The 16,054-nt window shown below is 37.9% G+C and overlaps 1 long non-coding RNA gene across 1 annotated transcript; it reads left to right on the forward strand.

The window, feature by feature from the left end:
- Positions 1-1,469: 1,469 nt before the first annotated feature.
- LOC307165003 lies at positions 1,470-2,582 on the forward strand. Its single transcript, XR_013822384.1, has 3 exons — positions 1,470-1,625; positions 1,719-2,111; positions 2,401-2,582. It is a non-coding gene; the product is annotated as an uncharacterized lncRNA (long non-coding RNA).
- The last annotated feature ends 13,472 nt before the right edge of the window (positions 2,583-16,054 follow it).

Here is a 16,054-nt window from a genome sequence, read left to right on the forward strand (position 1 = left end):
AAGCTGTGTGACCATATACATATATACAATTATATATATATATAATATATATATATATTTATATATTTATTATTAGTATTATTATTATATTATTAGCTTGCTCAAATGTTTGTTGGAAATATAATTTAAAGGGATAGTTAACTTTAAAATGAAAATTCTGTTATCATATACTCACCCTCAAGTTGTTTCAAACCTGTATGAATTTCTTTCTTCTGCTGAACACAAAAGAATATATTTTGAAGAATGTCAGTAACCAAAGAGTTAACTGGAGCCATTGACTTCCATAGTAGGCAAAAATATATACTATGGAAGTCAATGGCTCCAGTTAACTGTCTGGTTATTGACATTCTTCAAAATATCTTCTTTTGTGTTCAGCAGAAGAAAGAAATTCATACAGGTTTGAAACAACTTGAGGGTGAGTATATGATAACAGAATTTTCATTTTAAAGTGAACTATCCCTTTAACGATGTCATACCATGTAGCTTTTCTCTGCTTTGCTAGTGAGAGATATGTATAGTATAAGTATTATTCATACAATTCAAACGTATGACATTTGTAAAAAAAAAAATCACAAAATGTACACATTTCATGTATGTTTTATTAAATCTATTTTAATGTAAGTTCAATTTTTTAGTTTAATACAATACGTTTATACTTACTAATATAATTACAAAACAGATAACAAATATATTTACAATGAATAACAATCAAAACAGAATCATCATAAACAAACAAACAAAAAATCTATAAATATACTCTGACTTTTGATAAAAAAAAAACATTTTTAAACAAACTATTATACATACCTTAATTCTTAATATAATTCCAATAAATAATAATTAAAATAATGTCATCATAAATTAATTAATATACTCTGACTTTTTACATGCTTAATAAATCTTCAGTGTGTGGTACTCCTCAAAACATGGGACAGCACACAAGGGAGTGTTGCATGGCACACACATGTGCTTGGTGAGGCGCCTCTGCTTGCCCTTGCGTGTGCTGGAGAGGCAGACCTTGCAGTGCCGCCTGGTCTTGCTGCCCTGGGAAGTGGTCTGAGGGACTTCAGATGGGAAATGCCTAGCTGTAAGGCGCAGAGGAGTGTCCAAGGCAGGACGCCCTCCTTTAGCTGGACACCGCAATGTGCTGTACTCCTCCAGAAGCCCTCTCATCAGGTTTGTTCTGAATTGTAGGGAGGTGATTTCCTTTCCTACTCATAGTAGAGCACATCATTAGGGAGTGAGGAGAATAGAATAGTATGTGACAGTGTGGTCCGTTTATTATTGTGAATTTGTTAACACTTTAGATTACATTAATTAAAAATGTTATCACTTTTTATCTTGTTTATATTTATTATTAGATGATTTGTATCCATTTCTCACCAGTAATTTGCCGATAGACGATGTGGCTGTTGAGTAAAACAGTGTCAAGTACATGAAAAAAGATTTTCTTGTACCACTTGGTAGACTTTCTGGCGCATTCATGAAAACCAGTCATCATATCAGCTTTGTCAACTGCCCCCATCTTTTTGTTGTACTCGAGCACACAGACTGGCTTCATCCTTGGCTGCCCAGTGATGTGGTCCAGCTTCCCTGTGGCTGCCATACCAGTTGGGTGGACTGTGGTAAGGACATGGACATCCCTCTTGTCATGCCATTTTACTGCCATCTGTGACCCATTCTCTTCGAATTCCACCTCACCTTTTGTCATTTTACAGGTGAACTTTGGCATCCCCTTCCTGTTTGCGCGCACAGTCCCACAAGCTCCAGTGCCAAGTGACAAGAGGTGCTGGAAAAGTGTGGGACTACTGTACCAGTTGTCCACATAAAGAACATGACATTTTCTTAGGTAAGGTGTTAGAAGTGTCATCACAACGGACCCAGAAATCCCTAGTCCTGCGTAATGTTGGATGTCAGTGGTAGATCCGGTGTAAATGATCATGTCCTCCACATAGCCAGTGAGCACATCACACAAAACAAAAAACTTGACCCCAAATCTGTGCCGTTTGGAAGGAATGAACTGACGAAATGCCAGCCTGCCTTTCCACTTCATTAGAGACTCATCCACACACAGATCCCTGTATGGCACAAAAATGCGACGAAAGGAGGAGGTGAGAGCAGTAAAAATGTTTCTGATTTTTTTCAGCGGGTCGTTGAAAACTGCTGTTGCATTGTTTGCGAAGTGAAGACAGCGGAGGAGCAGAAGGAAGCGATCCTGTGAGAACAAAGACCTAAAAAATGGGGTCAAGAGCATGGGGTCTGTGCTCCAGTAATCGCGAAGTGATGGTTTTTTTATCACCCCCATTAGGAGAACTGACACTAAAAATGTGTACATTTCAGGGATATTTGTTGGAACCCATTTAACCAGCTTTCCTTTTATTTCCCTTTCTTGCAAGTCAGAGGCATAGCGGTTTGTTTCCTCCACAATTTCTCCCATGACATCTTCTGTGAGGAACATTTTAAAACAGTTGACCTCACTGGGTGATTCTGGTGGATTTTGCACACCACAGAGCTGGTTGTCAAAATTGCCTGGGCCAGGAGGATTAAAAAGGTTGGTTGCCTTCCATAACAATGAGTTCACCTCTTCTGCCTCATTTAGGACTGGTGTCGTCTCTTCATCTGCAATGTCGTCTAGAGCTTCCAGGTTTGGGGGAAGATCTTCATCACTGTCACTCTCTGCCTCGCTGTCAAAAATCTCCTCATCAGAATTAAAAAAAATGTCCTCAATTTCCTCATTTGTCAGTTTTCTTCTTTTATATAAATTTTCTGTCATTTTCTCTGAAGTTGGTGAGCTTGATTAAAGTTGTGTCTTTAAATTAGAACAAATGCGAGTGTGAGGTAACGGTGACGTCAGCTCTACATCACTTGTCAGCGGGAAAAAAAAAACTCGCAATGCATGACAGTTAAAATCTTTTTTATTTTTTTATACAAAATATTTACAAACTTGTAGTTATTAACATTGTTAACAATATGTAAGGGAACTCCTAATGTGGTTTTAATACTTGGAGAAAAAAATATCATGTTGATCAGGAAGTTATCACGGGCTATGGCCCAGCCAGCACAGCCATGTGGGGCCCAAATGGGTTTGACCTGGGCTATCTAACTGGGGCCCAGCCAGTTTTGTCCTCGGTTTCCATGTAGGCCCCACATGGGTTTGCCCAGATGAAATGAACACTGCTTAGTGTGCACAGTACAGGCTGTTTAATGTAACACTGAATTAGTGTTGGAGGTAATGAGATAATTAAGTGATTGAATAATGATTTTGTATTAGTGAAGAACACCTGCTGTTAACAAGCAGAATCACTGAAGGAAAGAGAAACACAAGAACTACTTCCAGCCACAACCTTGGATGAAATCAACTGAAGATAAAATACATTACATCTCTCAAGATCAGATTAAACAACTCCACAAACAGCATTACCAGCTTCACTGATTAGTAACCAGACTGACTTTATTTCTGCCAGACGTCTTCAGAAATTCTTATTGAGAATTAACAGAGGTTAAGATGTTGATTACTTATTTCAAAGTAATAGTTTGATTTGATGTTACCATTGTGGCGATCAGTGTGTGCTTTGGTCAGGCTCTTGACTTTTTGACATTTGTTTTTTCTCAGGCAGCTGTATCTGTTTGTTATGGCGAGAACAGCAAGAGAAAATGCAATCAGATGCTGTAAGCTTATTGATGATAAGAATATAATCATCATCATGTAGTGGCTTAACTCACTGATATTTTGTGTAAGGTTTATACGGGTAGTATGCCATTCTTTTTGTTTTATTGTTGTGATTCTGCAGCAAGAGATCCAGCCAGTGTTGGGAACGTTACTTTAAAAAAGTAATTAGTTATAGTTACTCACTACTTGTTCCAAAAAGTAACTGAGTTAGTAACTGAATTACTCTATAATAAAAGTAACTCGTTACCAGGGAAAGTAACTATTTGCGTTACTGTAAAAAAAAAAAAAAAAAATTGCTATATGTCAAAGAATTTGGATTTTTTAAGCAGTTTTCACTAGTGATGGCCAGATCGAACAGTTGAACCAAATGTGCCATATTGTTTCGAGGCTTCGAATCAATCCGACACCCGTCTCAACGGTGACACCTAGTGGTCACTTGCAGGTGTTGATCTGAAACAACCTTGACGAGCCATTAAAAAAAATGTGTTGTTTTTTTTTTATTATAATTTTCTAATATGTGAAGATTGTAACCTATAGGCTCCTCACTGTGCATAATCTTATTTTGGTCTTGCAAAATGAATATTAATAAAAGAAATCAAGCCACAATGTCTCACTTTTTTAGAGATTTTTATTCAAAAATATTAATTTCTCTGCTGTGGAAGGACTTAGACTACTTCTTTTTTTACAGATAATTTCTCCAGCCTTCTCACAAGGGACACTTGTTGCTGGCATGCAAAGATATATATATATATATATATATATATATATATATATATATATATATATATATATATATTGTTTTGGTGATTTTCCTTTTATTGTGACAGGACAGTAGAGAGATGACAAAAAAAACGAGGCGGGAAAGGTCCACGAGCCGGGACTCGAACTCGGGACGCCCGAGTGCAAAGACGCTACATGTCGGCGCACTGACCACGAGGCCATTGATGCCGACGGCGGAGATATTTTTTTTAGCTAGGACATACAAATGAGGAAAGATTACTGCTATCTTTTTCCAGTTTCATTTAAATTCATGTTAAATTTAAATGCAAGCCTAAATAGCCTATAACTAATCAAATCGCACTATGTCACTATATCACCAAAAATCCGCTATCTCAAAATCAAACTCCTCTCACAAAAACCCACGAGGTCAAGATGCGTTGATTTCACTTTTATACAGATGTGCGACTGTGTGGTCTGTTCCCGACCGTGTCAATTAAACGCTGATTCGGCGGACCACACCTGATGAAACACTTAGTGAAACACTTCGAGGCTTCGTTTGGCCATAGTCACGTGACATAGGTGTTTTGAATCACGCTTCGGATCAGTGTTTCGAAACATCTGCGCTTCGGGATCTCGCAAAGCTTCGGAACGACTGTTTCGCGTCAGCCATCCTTAGTTTTCACAAGTCAGTTGAAATGAGTAGAACAGACAGGTGTTTAACTTTAGATATTTATTGCACGTCGACAGACAGCAAGAGGTTTATCCTGCACCTCAAGCATTCTTTGTAAGAAAGGTAAACAGTTAGGCCTACACCATATAAAGTGCATTTAACTCTGCAAATTAAATCAACCTCTCAACTTTTTATTTAAAAGTTTTATTAATAAAGTAAAGGCATTGAACCAGTTTATTTGTAGTGCACTGTGCACATTATATAAGATTAATATATTTGTTTTCCTTAAAAATTTAATTAGCAGTAACTTAAACACTATTTGCAGTTTGAATGTCCTGTATAAACAAAATTACGGATTATGTTTTTGTTTCCACTGTTCGATCGCGTCCGCGCCTCTCACTCACACACACACACACACACACACACGCACACAAATGTAAACAATTCGCGCCTTTTCGATCGCGCCTCTCTCTCTCTCTCTCTCTCACACACACACACACACACAAATGTAATCACTTTGCAACTTTTCAATCGCGCCCGCGAGTCTCTCTCTCTCTTTCGGTTCAATACGAAAACATGTACCGTTCCACTCCTAGTTCTAGCCTTTGACCTCAATGAATTTGAAGTAGTGCTTATCTTCACCTTGAAAATGCCAACTTTTCATCGGATTGCTCCTGACCATAGACTGCTACTGACTCGCCTTCTCTGCTGCTTCATCGAATCTCTGTTTAGCTGGTGTGTGTGTATGTGTGGCGCGTGTGCTGGCGTGTGTGTAAAAACACTGGCTCTGATTGGCTACCATGAAACACATGACCCTGCTTTAGCCAATCATAATCGCTTACCTCGTTATTAACCCACCTCCTCACTCGCTGTGCGAGCCAGGGGTGCGTTCGGATTACACAGTTTATTCAATCAATGCATAGTAACGCACCGCATTTAACGTCCAGTAATGGTAACGGCGTTGTAATGACGAGAAAAGTAATTAGTTAGATTACCCCGTTACTGAAAAAATAATGTCGTTACCTAACGCCGTTCTTTTAAACGGCGTTATTCCAAACACTGGATCCAGCACAGTTTAATCAGAACATCAAATGATTTTTAAACCCCATTTACACATGTTGGACTACTGAAAGTTGTACTTGCACACAGACATCAAGAATCAGCATATGAATCTCAACAATGGTGACATGCTTCATGCTGCAATGCATTCTGAGTAGGGCTGGGCGATATATCGCACAATATTGTTATGCGCATCTCATCAGTAAAGCCGGTTCCTTGATTAGTAGTAAATCGCCATCACCTGCTTTCAGATGAAGCGGTGTTAAATTAACACTCCTGGGAGTGTATATGAGTCCACACTCAAGAGTGTAAAGTGTTAAAATATGAGTGTTAAATTAACACTCAAGAGTGTTAAAGTTAATGAGATAATTAAGTGATTAATTGAGTGATGATTGATCATTATTGAAGACACCTGATGTTAACAAGCAGAATCATTGAAGGAGAAAATCACAAATTGTAAGTTACCATTATGGGTATGGGTGTTTGCTTTAGTTGGGCTCTTGACCCTTGTATGTTTAAATTTTACTGTTGTTTGTCTGCTGTTATTGATTTATAACAGTTAAATGAACAAAGTAAAGTGTGATCTGATAGTGTTGATTATGTTTCGACATAATCATGCTGTGATCTGAAAAATGAAACTTATTGAGATAGTTTGGTTTAGCTTGTTAGCAGCAGCTTTGTGTTTCTACAGCATATAATTATCAGTACTTTACTTATAATCCAATATATTTAATAAACATTGTTCTGATCAAAACACTTTCGAATAAATTCATTTAGAAACACAGACATCAATAATCAGCCTGTGAATCTCAACAATGGTGACAATAATAAAGCATGTTGCAGTGGCTGCCACCAATCACAACTCATTAATGGCTCCCATCATGCATTGCGGTATGAATAAATATAATCTGAATTGTCTATGTAATTTACTTTTCCTAATTGAATATTCTGCGCGTCACCATTGTTGAGATGCATAGACTGAATATTGACGTCTGTGTGTGCCTAAAATAAAGATTTTTTTTTTTTTAAACAACTACTAAAGAAATCCTTTATATTATATAAAAAATTCTGGGCATTTATGCAGATTCACAGTTATGCTGTGTAACCAACAACATAAATTGAAGTCAGAAAGAAGGATCTTAATGAGTACAGTGATCAAGTTCAAATGATGATAGTCATAATATAACCAACACCATCAGATCACTTTATTCTTTGTTCAACTGGCAGTTATAACTCAGATACAACAACCAAACAAAATCTAAAGTAAACATATAATGGTCAAGAGTCCAACTAAAGCAAACAATGATCACCATAACGGTGGCTTACAATTTGTGATTTTCTCCTTCAGTGATTCTTCTTGTTAACATCAGTTGTCTTCAATTATGTTCAATCATCACTAAATTAATCACTTAATTATCTCATTAACTTCTTGAGTGTTCATATACACTCCCAGGAGTGTTAAATTAACACTGGAGTTTTTGCTGTGTACAAAGAGCCGTAGTTAACTGACAAGCTGAGCCATATCGCATTAATTATCACTGGCGATACGTCCGCGATATTAATGCGATATGGCTCAGCTTGTCAGTTAACTACGGCTCTTTGTAGTAAATGCCGCTCCATCTGAAAGCAGGTGAAGGCGATTTACTACTAATCAAGGAACCGGCTTTACTGATGAGATGCGCATAACAATATCGTGCGATATCGCCCAGGCCTAATTCTGAGTGCACCATACGAAACTTATCCATAGCTCCCAGAATGCATTGCAGCATGAAGCATGTCACCATTGTTGAGATTCATATGCTGATTCTTGATGTCTGTGTGCGAGTAAATCTCACTGGAGTCCAAAATATGTAAATGGTGTGTTAAAAATCATTTGATGTTCTGATTAAATTCTATTATTCTCTTGCTGTAGAATCACAACAATTAAACAAAATGAATAACATACTACCCGTATAAACCTCAGACATAATCAGTGAGCTAAGCCACTACATGATGATTATATTCTTATCACCAATCAGATAACAGCATCTGATTATATTTTCTCTTGCTGTTCTCACCACAACAAACAGATACAGCTGACAGAGAAAAACTAATGTTAAAAAGTCAAGAGCCTGACTAAAGCACACACTGATCGCCACAATGGTAACATCAAATCAAACTATTACTTTCAAATAAGTAATCAACATCTAAACCTCTGTTAATTCTCAATAAGAATTTCTGAAGACGTCTGATAGAAATAAAGTCAGTCTGGTTACTAATAAGTGAAGCTGGTAATGCTGTTTGTGGAGTTGTTTAATCTGATCTTGAGAGATGTAATGTATTTTATCTTCAGTTGATTTCATCCAAGGCAGTGGCTGGAAGTAGTTCTTGTGTTTCTCTTTCCTTCAGTGATTATGCTTGTTAACAGCAGGTGTTCATCAATAATGCACTATCATTATTCAATCACTTAATTATCTCATTACCTCCAACACTGATTCAGTGTTACATTAAACAGCCTGTACTGTGCACACTAAGCAGTGTTCATTTCATCTGGGCAAACCCATGTGGGGCCTACATGGAAACCGAGGACAAAACTGGCTGGGTCCCAGTTAGATAGCCCAGGTCAAACCCATTTGGGCCCCACATGGCTGTGCTGGCTGGGGGGCGCCGCCATTATTTGTTTACAATACTGATGGAGAGTCGGACTCGGAGCCTGCTGGATTTACAACATGCAAGATCATCCATGTCTCCCGAAATATATGACAGTAACCCCCGCTTCACTGCATCTCACGCGAAGCTCCTGCTTGACGCTCACGCGCTGCTGCTGCTCCTTGTGTGAATGCACTCATTGATTAACATGCACGCACGCCGAAAAAAATACGCGCTGCTCACGAGTCTGACACTTGCTGTGTGAAACGGCCGTTTTATCTACAAGGTGTGTTTGACTCGAACAAATATTAATATTACATCATGTTTAAAAGGTTATTTTGCTGTTATAAATATTAGTGTGCAATAATAAACTATATATTTGTTATTGTGTAATGTAATTTAAAGTGAATGAAACCTAAAATAAACATTAAAATACACTGAACAGTTGTGATAATGATGAGAGCTGAGCACGGCTGTGTCTGGCTCAGTGCCAGTCAAAGCGGGAAAGCAGTGAAAGCAAAAGTTTGAAATTTTGAATTTGGCAGTTGATCACGTGATTCACTGAACGTTCTAATCACACCGGTGTGATCATACGCTCCAGGGACCAGCCAAGACTGATCACACCGGTGTGATCGTACGTGTCAAAGGGTTAAAGTGTTTTACAAATAAATGGCTAAATGCTAAAAATTAATAACTTTTAATGAACAAATATATGCGTTGCATTTACAATTCTGTGAAAACAGGGGGTGCTGCAGCGGAAGTACCCACTTCCCGCGGCCCTGGGCACGCCCCCCCAACCTGCACACGCACACACACACACACACACACACACATACACACACACACACTCGCAGCAGTGAGATTTAAGCACTTTTTAAATCATAAAAGAATCCCCCAAAGAGATCATACTCACTGTGTCAGGACAAAATGACTGCATGCTGCTACCCACTAAGCAAAATGATGTCCGAAAGACGTCTTTTCAATGTCTTTGTTACAAAAATCGGACGTTGAAATGATGTCCACTGAGGAGCCAGAATGAATGTTTTTATGACGTCTTTTTTTGACGTGTTCTGCACGTCCGATATAGACGTTCATCAAACCTTCATACAAGTTTAAAAACTAGTTCAGATGTGGCCATTGTGGACATATTTCAACATCATTTATGGTCTCAATTAGACATAATTACTTTGACTATTGCTGTCAGATGATCTTAGTGAGAATTAACAGAGGTTTAGATGTTGATTTTTGTTTCATTTGAAGTGTCACCATTGTGGTGATCAGTGTTTGCTTTAGTTGGGCTCTTGGTCCCCGTTCATTGTACTATAACTTTTCTTTGGCTGCTGTAACAGTGTGTTTGTGTAATACAATTGTTGTGGCAGAGAAAGCCTAGAAAAAGTTTGAGTGTTATCAGCTCAATGTTGATGATGACATAATCATCACAAAATGGGCTTTTAATATTGAGTTTAAAGTTTTGTGTTTATATTTGGCATTAATATCCACCAACCTTGTGGAACTGCATTATTGGTGCCAAAAGCATTAGGTGTATAAAAAGCATGTGCACATGTTGTTTTGAGCAAATGTATCATATAGTCACACACATACATCAAGATTTTGGATATGAATCACAACAATGGTGACAATTTAAAAAAAAAAGCTTCATGCTGCAATGCATGATGGGTAGCTTTCATAGTACAAAACTCTTCCTTAATTCCCAAGCTTTTGTGTTTTGATTGTCACCGTTGTTGTGAATCATATCCAAAATCTCGATGTCTGTGTGTGACTATATATTACACTTGCTCAAAACATCATGTGCACTTGTTTTTTATCCACCTTCAAATAAGTGATCATTTTAATGCTTTTGGCACCAATAATTCAGTTCCACAAGGTTGGTGGTTATTAATGCCAAATATAAATATAACAAAACTTTAAACACAATATTAAAGGCCCAGTTTGTGATGGTTATGTCTTCATCAACATTGAGCTGATAACACCTAAAACTTTTTCTAGGCTTTCTCTGCCACAACAATTGTATTACACAAAGCAGCCAAAGAAAAGTTAAAGTACAACGAACGGGGACCAAGAGCCCAACTAAAGCAAACACTGATCACCACAATGGTGACACTTCAAATGAAACAAATATCAACAGCTAAACCTCTGTTAATTCTCACTAAGATCATCTGACAGCAATAGTCAAAGTAATTATGTCTAAATGAGACCGTAAATGATGTTGAAATATGTCCACAATGGCCACATCTGAACTAGTTTTTAAACTTGTATGAAGGTTCGATGAACGTCTATATCGGACGTGCAGAACACGTCAAAAAAAGACGTCATAAAAACATTCATTCTGGCTCCTCAGTGGACGTCATTTCAACGTCCGATTTTTGTAACAAAGACATTGAAAAGACGTCTTTCGGACAACATTTTGCTTAGTGGGTACATGCCCTCACTGCACTGTAGCGACTGCAGAACAGGCTTTAGGTTACACACTAACATTAAACAAAAAAAAAAACACCCATCCACATACCTGAGATTGGACAAATAAGCGACCCAAACTACACGACTCCATCAGGAAAAGGCAGAAAAAGGGAAAGCAAGAGAGTAACCAGAAACAGCCAAACACAAACTCTGCTACACGTGTCTTGCTTTTATTATAAGTATATCTGACACAGCTGAGTCTATGGGGAAATTCCCATTCTACACCAGGAGGAGTAACGGAGGGAAATACCCAATCTGCTACACGTGCAATAAACAACGTTGTAGGTAACGTAACGTTTGCTCACAAGGCTGCCAACTTATGAGTTTAGCAATTTATAAGCTTGTGGTTCGATTCCGATTTTGATTAAATGTCGATTCATTTGGATAAATATCAGATGCAATAGCTACATGTACATTTTGTAAAGGAAAAAATTAAGGGCCCTATTATGCTTTTTCATTTTTTTCCACTTTAGTTATTGTGTGTTATGTTGCTATTTGAGCTAGGGCTGGGACGGTTACCGCATTACCGCATTACCGCGGTCACGTGATGCCTACCGCGGGTCTGAGCTCGTCACCGTCATCACCGCCATCACCGCAAAAAAAATAAAAAAAATAAACACTGGCCTTCACATGTGTTCACGTTGTGTCTAATGACATGGATTGTGTCTAATAATATTGTGTCTTACATGGATTCAAGGTTTTCTAAACAAAACTTATCATCAAAAGATGGAACAAATCCGACCTTTCGCAAGTTGTTTCATGACACATAATAACATTCCATTCGTAGGCTATTGACTATAACCCCTTATTTACAGTCTGTGGCATGTTACGGCTGCGACGCGGCTACCGGAGCTGATCGCGCCCACTCTAGTCAATGCTTGTGTTTACAACAGCCACGACGCGGCGTGTTTCAGAAGTGTCTCTCAGCGCCGCTTCGATAAAGATAGGCGCCTAGTCTATTTTCGACGGACGCCGCGTCCAAGCCGCACCGTAAATAAATAAAAAAAAGTAAAAGCAGGACCTCAGCTTTTAATTGCACGTGCTTATTTAACAGAATTCTCTCACGTGAAGACCGCATTTGTCAACCCTCGCGGAGTCGCGGCAAGTGCACACTCACAGCACCAGAGAGTAATCTTGACGGCACTTGCAAGAAAATGGATAAGTAGGCTACATAATCAAATTCACAAATATTACACCATTTAAACATTATTAAAAATACATAGGCTACTGAGTTACTAAAACAATATTTGTCAAAGAATACACTTGTATGTTCACAGTTTGAACGTTCTTGTTTCCATTTGTTTAATTTCAAGATCTGAGGTGAATTATCCATTGTTGCTTTTACAGCTACAAAGCTGGAGCACTAAACAATATTCAAAGTCACATTGCATGCTTTTAACATTAAATAAAGCACATAAACACTACCTGAGATTATCATTGACACACTTTGTTTGTTGTTCCAGCCGCAACGTCGCAGAAAAAAAAAAACTGGGGGAGGGTGGTTGAGGTTTAAAGCGGTTTACCGCAATACCGCGAGAATTTCTTGCTTTTCAACCGCGGTAAGAAAAACTCCATACCGTCCCAGCCCTAATTTGAGCATAAAAAAAATCTGTAAAGTTACAAAGCTCAGTCATTCCAAAGGCCTATTTTATGTAAGTTAACAGAATTTTAAGGATTGCAATTAATGAAGAAAAGTTGAATCAGTCTTTGGAAAACATTCCACAAGGTGATGTTTGTTGTTTTAAATCTTCCATACAACATAAAAGGCAACCTTAGGTATTTAATATCATTATTGCATATTTATTTAATGTCTGTAGCTTATTGCACTAACTTTAGTATATATTTGTTGTAGCTGGTCCTGTTTCTGAGATGTTATGTCTCTTTTCTGCAGAGAATAGAGGTGATGTTGCTCTTTTGGTCCTTCCCCTTCTTCTTGCTGCCACGGTGTACATAATGGTCAGAAGGTATTTCGTCCATCTATTGACGAAGCTAGAAAAGCTTTCATTGATCTTCAACTAGTAAGTATAAAACCGCATATAACTGCTACTTAAATTGCATTGTAACCTGACTGGAACTGCCTGTGCATTAAGCAAGGGATACTGTACATCCAGCCAGTTGATATTGCAGAATAAACTTCAACAGGGTAATCAACACAAAGTGGAGGGATCTCGTATCACCCTGAAGGAGTTTATTTTGTGATGAAAACTGACTGGATGTACATTATCTAACTTAACTTTATTACCTCAAAACAATTCCTATTAAGCAACTTTGATCCTAGACCAAAAAAAACAAACAAGATCAAACAAGACAATGTAAAGCTTACCACTTATATGGCTTTTCGCCAAATAAAAATATTGATTGTTGAAATCATGATGAACTCCATTTCATGAACTTTACAGTTATTGAACTGAACTGAATCAACACTGAACTGACTTCAACTGAATAATGAAACATTTGCCATTGAAACAATCTATATTGTATTTATTTTCTTTTATAGGTCGGAATGAACATGGTGGAATTTCTAAACAAAAGAAGTCTACAAAACCTGCATCTAAGAGTCTTCTTCAGAGTCTAAAAAATTTAAATTTCGCATACTGTAAAATACAAACTTGCACATCTGTGAATTTCACTTTAATTTTCTAAGAATTAAATGGGGGCGCTTGTATGAAATCGTCTAAAATCATTGGTTACCCGTAAGCCAATCACATAACGTTTGGTTATGACGTGCAGGCTCAGCCGCATCTAACTTCCACTGTAAACACATGTATGATGCGAAAACAAAAACATTGAGCGAAATACCGGAGTGAACATGGCTGTGAACGACCTTTGCAGATTATGTGAAGTAAATCTACGCATCCACGGTACAATCAGCGTCTACGTCACGGCTCTCAGCCCGCCCTCTGTTCGTTGATTGGCCGGCTGTTTTCAGGCCGGAGGAAAACAGGGAAAACGGTCGCTATCTCAGACTGAGTACAGAAGCGAACTGAAATTGAGCGGATGTACGAAGTCTGACGTAGTCAGGCTACCATCCAGGTACTAACCAGGCTTAGCCCTGCTTAGCTTCAGTGGGCAACCAGTCTTGGGGTACAGGGTCAGGGTGATATGGCTGCTGACTGGTGATCTAACTGTGTACTTCTGTGTTAATCCTTGTAAAGACTGGCATTTTTGACAGTGTGTGTGTGTGTGTGTGTGTGTGTTTGCCCATTCAAATGCCAGAAGACATGAAACAAAGACATTTCAGTTTAATATTTACTCTCCTTATCAGTTATTGACTTTGCATAACTTTTTTTCTATGAACTTTTAAATTACAGTGAAATTAACTTCTTTCGTTTAATAAATCTAACTGTTACATTTTACAGTATATTACAGTTTTTTCTTGATTTTACGGTAATCTACTGGCAGCTGGGTTGCCAGTAAATTGCTGTTTTTTAAATTAATTTACAGTTGATTACTGTTATATTATGCTGTTAAATTACGTTTTTTTTTTTACTTTTACTTTTAAACCTGCAAAATCTTCAGTTCAAAATCACCCCAAAAATACCATCACCACAAATAACACAAAACAGTTTCACTTCCTACGATGTCAGGTGATTTATATGAATGCAGAGCTTCTACACTTCCTTATAGGGAATAGTAGATGTTTATCTGAGAACTCACATTTGCAGCTCGTCGAACTGATGACACAGAGAGAGAGAGAGGCCTTCCATACTCAGGTTTGATTATTTATAACTTAAAAATATACATTTTGTATTGTATGTAACCATACTGTATGTTGGAAACTAGAATTCAGCTAAACATGACAAAACCTCATTTTGAGGACATCTGGTGAAATCCTATTTGTGAAAGAAAGAAAGAAAGAAAGAAAGAAAGAAAGAAAGAAAGAAAGAAATGATGTAAAAATAAAATAAAAAATGTTGATGTTGCTTTTTAAGAATTCTAAAAACACAAAATGTTTTTTACTAGGGTTGGAATATACTATTTATAATTAGCTGCATATAAAACAATAGAAGTTGATGCAATGTCCCCATTTAGATAAGTGAGTGAGCATTTGTATGCCATGTTCAGTGAAAAGTTTGGTGTTTGGTGTTTTAAGCCCCCAACAGCGCCTTCCAGGCAGCGAGGGGATGGGTAGGTTTAAGGTTGAGGGTAGGGTTAGCTGCCTCTAAGGAGCCATTGGGGGCTTAAAACACCATAGAGCAAAAAGTTCCTTATGAATCTTAGGGCAGTGTGCTTTACACAGTGTGTGCCTTTATTAATGTTAAAGGAGAACTCCGGTCAATTTTAACATTGAGCTCATTTTTTTGAACATTTGGAGTGCTGTCAATACAGAGAACAACGACAAAAATCGGTGTTGCCTACACCGAGTTATTCTATTTTTAAAATTTGCACCCTGTTGACTTCAATGGGGCAAGTAGTAAACCTGCTTTTAGCCTCTTAACATCCTTGATGTGTCATTACAAGTGCACAGAAAATGTGAGTGATTCCTTCTGAGTGAACACGAGTGAATCTGACTGCAGTAGATGTGAAAGAAATGTATAAAAATGATGTTATTTAAGCCAGCGCAAATACCTGTGTTTACATCCTGTTTTCGGTTGAAGTCCAAAGTAGTCGATTGCCAAGTTCACGTGCGTGATCATAGCAACTAAACCTATGCGCGTGAACTCGGCAATTGACTACTTTGGACTTCAACCGAAAACAGGATGTAAACACAGGTATTTGCGCTGGCTTAAATAACATCATTTTTATACATTTCTTTCACATCTACTGCAGTCAGATTCACTCGTGTTCACTCAGAAGGAATCACTCACATTTTCTGTGCACTTGTAATG

Source organism: Squalius cephalus, assembly GCF_949319135.1.
Source record: "Squalius cephalus genome assembly, chromosome: 1".
Classification (NCBI taxonomy): Eukaryota; Metazoa; Chordata; class Actinopteri; order Cypriniformes; family Leuciscidae; genus Squalius; species Squalius cephalus.